The sequence below is a fragment of the Myiozetetes cayanensis genome, unplaced genomic scaffold (assembly GCF_022539395.1).
Source record: "Myiozetetes cayanensis isolate MyiCay16 unplaced genomic scaffold, myiCay2020 scf20-37, whole genome shotgun sequence".
Lineage (NCBI taxonomy): Eukaryota > Metazoa > Chordata > Aves > Passeriformes > Tyrannidae > Myiozetetes > Myiozetetes cayanensis.
This window is the reverse complement of record NW_026087412.1, coordinates 2631343-2640695: the sequence shown is the minus strand read 5'-3', so window position 1 is coordinate 2640695 and position 9353 is coordinate 2631343. Positions and strand designations below refer to the sequence as shown.

Genomic DNA, 9353 nt, shown 5'->3' with positions numbered 1-9353 from the left:
GTGTGCCCTGTCGTCCCGTGTGCCATGCCCAGCGCCCCTCCCAGTGCCCGGTGGTGCCCGGCGTGCCGTGCCCAGCGCCCGCCCCGGAGCCCGCGGTGCCCCGCGGTGCGCGCCGCCCGCCGCCGTGCCCGGTGCCACCGGCGGCGCTGCCGGCAGGTGTCGCCGCGGTCGCGGGCAGGCGGCGGGCGCGCGTGCACTTCCGACGGCGCTCGGTCATGCCCCCGCCGTCCCTCCCCTCGCTCCCGGCGCCGCGCGGGGCTCCCGCCCGCTGACACCGCCGAGGCGGCTCGCACGGCGCGGGGAGAGCGGCGCGGCCGCCCGGGCATGGCCGCCGGGGCCGCCCCCGCCCAGCGCCGCCGCTGAGAGGCAGCGGGGCTCGGCCCGCCAGGTAAGGAGGGCTCCGGACGCGGCTCCGGGGTGGGATGGCGGGGTGGGGGAGAAAGAACCGGGCGGGCCGCCGAGCTCGGGGAGGGCCCGGGAGGGCAGGGGTGGTAGGGGCCGGGGAGGGGAGCGGAGGGCCGAGCGAGCGGGCGCTGCTGGTGGCCGGGGGACCTGCACGCCGCCCCGTTACCCCCCCGGGGGCTTCGCTTCGCAGCGGCGGCTGCAGCCGCTGGAGCGGCGGTGGCATCGTCGCCACATCCCCTTCCCTTGTTTTCCCTTGCCTTGCCTTGCTTTCCCTTTTCCCTCGCCTTGCCTTCCCTTTTCCCTTGCATTGCCTTGCTTTCCTTCTTCCCTTCCCTTGCCTTGCTCTTCCCTTCCTTCCCTTCCCTTCCCTTCCCTTCCCTTCCCTTCCCTTCCCTTCCCCTTCCTTCCCTTCCCTTCCCTTCCTTTCCTTTCCTATCCCTTCCCTTCCGCCCGCGCTCCCACCGCACCGCACTCTCATTTCCAACCGCAGCCCGTTTCGGTTCCCCCCCTCCCCAACCCTCCGAAACCCGCCTCGACCCCCCCAAAACGCGAGCCTGGCGCCGGGCTCGGTGACGTCACGGAGGGGCTCCCCGGCCCCCCCGGTCCCGCGGGTGCGGGTGGCCGCGGTGCTCCCAGCTGGTGGTGCCGAAACGCCGAGTGGGGACATGGTGCATCTCTGATAGCCCCGAGCCCCCCCTGAGCCCTTCTGCTGCAGCTGTGAAATTCCATTTAAATTCCTGCGTGTGTGTTAGTGTGTGTGTGGGTGTGTGTGTGTGTGTGTGTATCCCCATTCCCACCCCCGCTGGAAATGTGCAGCTGGAGTAGCACCCTGAGCGTGGTGGTGGGATTCCAGTGGGGATGCTGAGCTGCCTGGGGGTCGGCATCCCGAGGGCTCTCTGGCCGGTGGAAGTGTCGGGGTGATGTCGCAGACCTGCTGGAGGTTCTCGCTGACCTCAGAGCGGGATGCTGCTGGGGTGCGTGTTTGTCCCCCACTGCCTTCGACAGAGTGTGATGCTGTCCCTTAGATGTGAGCGGGTTTTGGGTTTGGCAACAGCTCTTGTGCCCACTGGCCCCTGCCATCAATCCCCTTGGCTGTGAGTGGTGACCGGGTTGGCTGCCCTCAGGTGACCTCCCAAAGTGATGGTTTGGAAGAACAAACCCAACAGTTGGGGTTTTGCATGGGAGAGTGCTCCTAGGGACCTGTGCCAGCGGAGGGAGGGCATTGCCGATGGTGCCAGCACCTTCCAAGAGCTCTTCCAGTTCATCTCCAGCTGCCCCAGCTCCTGGGCGTCTCCAGAGCCTCCTTGGTTGTCCAGAAATGGTTTCCTGCTGAGTGCCGGGAGTTTGTGGAGCGCTCCTACCCCGCAGCTGCCTTCCTCGGACTGGCAGCCTGTGTTCCCCAGGTGGGCGAGCAGCGCTGTGGTGGCTCTGTGGATGTGGCTGCTGTCACCTGTGTGTCGGTGGCAGAGGGTTGGGGGACCCACGGGAGGTGAGGCAGAGGTTGGCTGTGCATGGTGCCCGCTGGTGCTGAGACTGTGTCTCTTGGTGTCTGTCACTGCCTGATGAAAATGGACCTTGAGCTGCTGGGGGATGGAGAGGAGAAGGATGGGAAGAAGCCAAGTGAGATGGAGGAAAGGACGTGTTCCCCCCGAGTGCTCTTCCCTCCCTGTTCCCCATGGGATTGAGGCATGGTGAGAGTGATGATAGTGGGGGGTTCAGGTGGGGGTCTGTGTGTAAGGTACTGCATCCTGAGCAGCAGCTCTGCAGCCTGGGGCCAGGAGCTGTGTGAAGTTCAAGGCAGGAAGTGAGAAATAAAAAAGAAAAAAAAAATATATTAAAAAAAAAAAATACCATAACCGGTAGAAACCGCCGAGGAGATTTAGGGAAGCGGCACGGCTGTGCCGTGGAGCCCAGAAAAAGTGTGCATCCTTGTCTGATGAGGAGCTGCCCGTGCCAGGGACCGCAGACCCACCTCTCCTCTCCCAGCTCTGTCTCCGCTGCAAGCCCCAGGGAACAATTGCATACAGAGTGCTTCGTTTCAGAGCCGCCACAGTCATTTCAGAGACCTTTTAGGCAGGAAAAGTGCTCTGTAGCGTGTAATTTGAAGGCTCTGCTCTGAACCTTCACTGTCGCTCTGCTAAATGATCCTCTGCTCTTCCAAACCTTTGCTGCCTGGAAACCAGCGGCAGTGACCTGGTTCCTGGCCTCGCTCGGTCCCAGGTCTCCCTTCAGCTCCGTGCTAAGGTGAGGGGAGTTGCAGGTTGCAAGGAGCAGCCCGGGGTGGTTCTCTGTCTTGCATGGGGCCTCTCACATGTCAGAGTCCTGGGAGATTTCAGCCAGTCTTAATCATCTCTCGCCTATGCCTGAGCTGCAGAGGTTGTCACAGCTCGCTAAGGATTTTCCAGCCCGGAGGGTTGAACCTTGTGAGGGCTCTGCAGGAAAATCTAGGGACTCCAACTGATTTCCCTCCAAAATGGGGCAGCTGCAGAATTCTTTTCTATAACATCCCTCAGGCTTGGCAGCTCACGGCAGGGAAGGACGGTTTGTTCTGCCATCAGAGGAAATGGCACAACTTTGGTTTAACCGATGGAGCCGCTCCACAGCCTTGCTGGCAGCACTGGAGCTGAGCCCGGAGGTGCCCGACCATCAGTCAGCCAGGGAGCGTGATATCCTTGGGAGTTTCCTCATCTTTCCCCTCCTGCCTGTCCTTATCAGCTGCCCTAAAACTTTAGTTGGTTGCAGGCACACCTGCAGGAGCAGGGCGAGCTGTGGGTTTCCTCTCGCCATGGGCGCTGCCTCCCCTGCCAGGTGCAGGCAGGACTCTGAGTTCCTGGCAGCCAGGGCATGCAGGCAGCTTGGCAGTGAGGTGCAGGAGAAGGGAAAGGATGGGGAGAAGGAAAAACACTTGAGTATGAAGGGTTTGGCTGTCACCCCTCATCCTGGTCTGGTCCCGTGCTGCGTTGGCACCGAGCAGGCACCTGCGTGTCTCCTCTCGCCTCACATGGCTTCTCTCTGCTTTGGATTCGCTCCTGGTTCCTGCTGAGACAGGAGAGTCCCAGTGAGGGTGGATTTCTGCACGTCACCAAGTCAGACACGCGGCCAGGGCAGGGGGAACCGTCTTGAGTCCATCCAAGTGGGCTGGATCAGCTTTGCCAGGCCCGTACCTGCTCTTAAATCCAGCTGGTGCTGGGGACCCCACCCTCTCCCCAGGTGATTGCTGCCACTCACTAATGACAAGGCTTCCACTTGGCTTCTGCTCGCATCCTATCCCCCGCAGCGGGGCACGAGGCACAGGAAAGGCATTTCCCTTTCCCTTCTTCACCTCTCAGAGGGATGCTCCACAGCTACAGCCCTTCTGAAGAGCGGGCAGGATGCATCCCAGCTGGGTTGGAACAGGCAGACCTGTGTATCGTCCTGCCACCATCCTGCCCCATTGCTTGCTCAAAATCCTTACGCTCAGCATCGCCTGGATTTGGGATTTCAGCATTGCGTGGATTTGGGATTTTCCCCAGAAGGGCTGGTATGCAGCTGCTTCAGGCTGGCAGCAAGGAAGCTTTCACCTGGTGTGCAGAAAGAAGAGGAAGAGGAGGAGGGAGGCAGGTGCAGGTGCTGGAGAACCGGCATCGCATCCAAGCTCCAAGAGCCGTCTCCGAGCAGCGGTCGCCACCTGTGCCCACCAGCACCAGGCTGGAAAAAACTATACGTTCCAGGAAGTCGAGGGCCATCACCAGCTCTTCAAGATGGAGAGTGGCTTCCTGGGGCTGGCAGTCACCCCCGGTCCCCGGCGGGAGGGTGGGATCGCTGCGGGAATGCCGCTTCACCGCGGGAAGGTGGCAGCTTGGATTTTGCTTCGGTTGCACGGCCTAGTTTTGAGAGCTGGAATATGCTCAAAGCTGGGCTTTCTGAGTTGCTTTTTTTGGTTTTGTTTTGTTTTAAATGACAGCATTTCCCCTTTAAATTTACATCTCTAGCTGGGGAACACAGAGCCTGGTGAGAGAGGGAGTGTGAGACTTTTATAAAAAGAACGAGTCGGGTTTTATTATCCCTTTGAGACGAGCAGGGAAAATCTATACTGAAGGCATGAAATAGCAATAAAAATGGACTTTTTGCCAAAGCAAAATTAATTGAGTGAATCTCAGTCCTCAAGCCTGAGCTCTGAGAGGCTTATGAGTTGGATATGAACCACGCTGCCCCCTTCCAGGCTCTCATCCCCCGAGGAGGGGAGGCAAATCCTCCCTCCGGTCCTCGGTGTGCGATGTGATCAACGCACAGTACCAGAGGACTCGGGCTTGGGATACAGCAAGGGTGAGGTTGCCTCCAGCCCTGATGATCCCTGGAGCAAGGACCTTCTCCACATCCATTGGCTTGGAGATGCTGACGATCGTTGTTCCAGCATTTCCATCACGGTGAATCATGGAAATCCCATCTGGACTGTGGATTTGGGGGAGTTCAACAAGAGAAAGGAGGAAAACTGGACACGGGCTCCTTGAACCCATTCCAGAAGCCAGGAGAGGATCCTGCTGTCTTACCCTGGCCGGGGCTTGCTCCTATTGACTGTTTTCCTCCCTCATCTGCATCCTGCTCCTGCCACACTCTGGGGTCAGGCTCTCCAAGGTGCTTTCTGGGCAAATCGCAGAAAAGGAAACTCCCCTCCCAGGGTTTGTTCTTCTGGGTGTCATGTGCAGTGGCACCAGCTCGGCTCTGCCATTTTTAGGTGGGAGGATGGCAGGAGGAGCTGCTGGACAGAGCAGCAGAGGAAAGACAGATTCTTTTCAGCAGATGGTGCAAAGAGGATGAAGCTGTGTAAACCTCCTGAGTCCACTGGAGAGACGGAGATTAAATAGTGAGAGGGCCGAGAGGCAGCTCCAGGCAGGAGAAGGAAGGAGAAAAAAAAAGGAAAATGGGGGTGGAAATAGGATTGGAGAGTGGAACTGGGGAGAGAAACTGTTGGTTTGAACAGGCATCCCTCTCCCACTTGATGTCTCCCCTCCAATTCAGAGGACCTGGATTCAGTGCCATAAAAATATAGCCCTTTTCAATCCCTTATCTTGCAGGAGCAGAAACAATTGGCCTGCAAAGAAGGAGAAAACAATCTGTTTGACTGACAAACAAAACCACATTTCTGCACAAAAGGAGGAGGAGGAAGAGGCAGCTGTCTGGCTGCTGCTTCGGCTTTTTTCCTTTCCCCTCCCTCTCCTGTCCCCTCGCTGACGGTGTCGGAGCAGAGCTGCTACCCTTGCCAGCAAAACACCCGCCATTCTGACTGGCTGGGTTCAATGTCAGGCTCCTGCAGCAAATGTCATTGTCCTCCCTGCTGTCACCAGCCACGCTGGAGATGCACCAGCCCTGCCACGATGCCCTCCTGGGGAACGGTGCAGGGAAAGGTGGTGCCCTGAGCATCACAAGGGCAGAACTCTGCTGTCAGGAGAGGTGCCTGCTGGGTGCCAGAGACAGAAAGGGATGCTCAGGAGAGAGGGACCAAGTCCAGCAGCTCATGGCAGCTGAGTGGGGACAGCAGGGACACACAGGAGATCCCTTATCAGGGGACCTTGGGGAAGTTCAGGCAGGTTGTGGGCGATGCTGATATCGCAGCACGTGGGCAGCATCCGTGGAGCTCCCGAGTGCTGCACCTGGAGATGCTGCTGGAGCTCTGTGCCTCAGTTTCCCTGTCTTCAAGGTCAGCAGGATAACACATAGATGCTGTAAGAGAGCTGGGGCATAGAAAGTTGTTAGCCTGGCAAGTTGTTATCCCAACAAGTAGTTATCCCTAAAAATTAATTATGGAAACCACTATACTAGCCAAATTGGTGCTGGGGGGAATCTGTCAGAGAGGAAGGAGCAGAGCCCATGGGATCTCAGCAGTTCTCCATCTCTCCAGAACAAACTCCTCGCTTGGAGGCTCTTTTGAAAAAGAAACTGATTTTCCCCATGTGATTCCCTGACCAGGAGCAGCAGCAGTTTCCTGCCTGGAACAGCTTTCCGAGGGGACTCTGCTCTATGGGGACACGTGAAGCAAACACCCACGCTCTGAAAACAGCCAAATGCAATACCCAGTGCCTGAACCTGGAAAAGCAGAGGCTGGAGCAAAACAATCTCTGCAGGGGCTGGTAGTGCACACAGAGGGAATTGAAGTAAATAAAGGGGCACAAGAAGCAAACCCTGAAGCCCCCAGGACACTCTTTTGATGCAGTTGCTGATGACCTCCTAGAATCCACTGGAAAGATGATCCTGCAGTGGTGGGTGGTTCACTTTTTCCTTTTTTTGTTTTTTAAGGAGCTGTTTCACTTTGCAGCCAAGTAGCAAAATAATATGTAAGAAATCAGAGATTCCAGGTGAGTTAATAACGAATAATGAGTCTCTCAGTTCCTGAGTGGTTCTCTTGTTGCCGCAGTCCAGGCATATAACAGCCTGGCTTTCCTGAGTATTCTCAGCCAGGCTTGTTGAAATGCTGGTATGGATTGATAGAAACATCCTGAATTCAAGGGAATTCAAGAGATCCAGCCTCTGCTTTCTTAGATTGCCATAACAGAAGCTTTGGGGAATATTTGACATGAAACATTGGAAGAATTTGATTTATTTTTAATTCCTGCACCTGAAATGGAGAATTTTTTGCACTTTTCTTTCCTCTTTTATTTCAAAGGAGGATGAGAGGAACTATCCCTGCACGTGTCAAACTGCAGGCAAGAGAAGATACGAAAGATGACTGGACTACTTCTACAACTTTGGCACTTGACTTTCCTCCCCAGAAGGGGAAGATGCACTGTCAGCCTGTCTTGTGATCAGGCTGTATCCTTTTGTTACCCTGATAAACGTCAGCTGACCAGACTGGGATGTAAAAAAGCTCCATCTTTACCAGACCGTTGCTGCTCTGCCTCACCCACAGTATTTGGTCAGGAAAGGGCCCAGCATTTCCCCACCAGAGCAGTGCTTGCAAACTTCGCCTGGCCACCCAAGGTCTCCATCTCCTCCATGCTCTGGCATGGCCCCCTAGAGTCCTCCAACACCCTCTCTTACCACCTTCTGCCCCCCAAATTCTCCCTGACTTCTCCCTTTCAGCTCCTTCCTCCCAGCTGAGCTCCGAGGGCAGAGGTGAGGGTTTGGCCTCCATGCTCAGTGGTGGTAGGTGCAATGCACAGCTTGTGCTGTGATAAAGTAAATCTAACAAGGATGTGGAGTTTGGCTCCTGGGCAAGAAAGGGCATTCAGGTTTTAGCAGATTCCTGCTTCTCTGGTCCCACATGCTCCGAGCATGGCCATGGGAGCAGCTGTCAGGGTGAAGCCAGAGTTTGGCTTAGCTCAGGGCTCGAGGACATGAGGCAGAGCGGGTTGTGCTGAAGCTCTGTCTCTCAGCTTCAGACTCCGGAGATGTCCAGATGCTCCCAGTCCCCGGCTGTTGGGACGGTATTTCCCACGGCAGAGCCAGCATTTGGTGAAGCAGCAAACATCCATATTTCTTCCAGAACCTACCTGGAACCTCTCCTTTCCTTGGGCATCTCCCACCCCTTCCACCAGGCGCAGCCACACAGTCCAGAAGCCCGTCCTCGATGTTACTCTGCGCTCGTGTCTCTTGGGACTTGGCCAGCGTGTGTCAGGGCTCTTCCTCTCCAGCTGCTCCGCGCTCGGCTGCGTCACCCGGAGCATCCCTTCCTCCCGCCAGGGGTGGCTTTGCACATCCTGTTTCCCGAGCTGCCTTGCCCTGATTTATACTGGGTCACAGGCGTGTGGGTCCCTCACTTGGCCGTGGCAGCACAGCCTCTTTGATTAGGTGTTATCTCCAAGCATGACTTCCATCTGCCCGCCAGTCGCTATAGCTGATTCCTGCAGCATTTACAGCCATGCAGGGGCCTCGGCCGTCTGGAACAGCCACTGGTGGTGGCGGGACCGTGCTAAATGATCTATTCCGCACGTTTCACCTCTCTCCTGTTCGCAAATTGCTGGCGATTTTTTTTTTTTTTTTTTGTAGTTGCATTAAGCATTCCGAGTGGCTGCAATTTCCCCCATCGTATTCATTATTCAAAATTGTTCTCCAGATAATTTCTGCAAATAATTCGCAGTCTTCGCTCTTTTGTGAATACTCGGTCTCAAGAATGAGAGTCGTTTTAATTGGGATCTCACGTCACATGATGGGTTTTGGCTTCCCGATTGGGCAGGCTTAATTTTTAGGCTTGAGGTTTGGGGAGGGAAACTGTTGCAATTAAGAATTTGAAATTCACTTTCTTCCAATATCTGTAGTTGACGCTTAACATTAACAGTCTGTCTTGCTTTTTATTTTTTTTTTCCCCTTCCTGGCCAAAAATCCCTGTCGGTAACTTGTTGGCAAGAAACACTTGGAGAATATAAACAAAAAGGTGGCACCAAAACAGCTAAATTTAACATATCTGAAAACTGGAGTGATGATTCACAGTGGTTTGTTGTGTATTATTCACCTCGCCCTGGTAAAAATAATGATGAAAATAATTTAGAAACATAAAAAGTCACACAGCAAGGGGACATTTATAGCACTTGGTTTCATAAAATCTTCCATCAATGGTTCTCTGTGTGCCTGAGAAACATCCTGTGGGCTGGCTGGTGTGTTATACCCTGGCCCTTGATGCTCCAGGGCCTGGGCTGGGGCTGCTGCTGGCTCAGTGGAGGGAAGGGAGGTTCAACCATCCTGGCACCTCATAGTGCCTTGATCCGCACCCTCAGCAGGAAAGACTCCAGTTGCCTCGTGCAGAGCTCGACTCCAGGCAGAGGGTGACCGTAAGTGCCTTGCCCAAGGTCACACTCCAGCTCCCTGGTTCAGCTGGAAATAGCTCCAAGGTCTCCTGATCCCCCCAGCAGCCCCCTCTCTCCCAGGCGAGACGGAAAGGTGCAGAGTTCACATGTCTTCTCTAACCGACAGCCTGGCTCCTGCCACCTCACCTAAAACCTCCTTGGCTCTATTTTCTGCCCCCCCACCCTTGGGCT

At 55.8% G+C, this 9353-nt stretch overlaps 1 protein-coding gene across 1 annotated transcript in view; it reads left to right on the top strand.

Annotated features, from left to right (window-relative positions):
• Positions 1–224: 224 nt before the first annotated feature.
• The window catches only part of RAI1 (retinoic acid induced 1), a 74357-nt gene continuing 65228 nt past the window's right edge, over positions 225–9353 (top strand). The window contains exon 1 of the mRNA XM_050317080.1: positions 225–388. The gene's annotated coding sequence lies outside the window, so the exon portion shown is untranslated. The remainder of the gene's footprint in view (positions 389–9353) is intronic.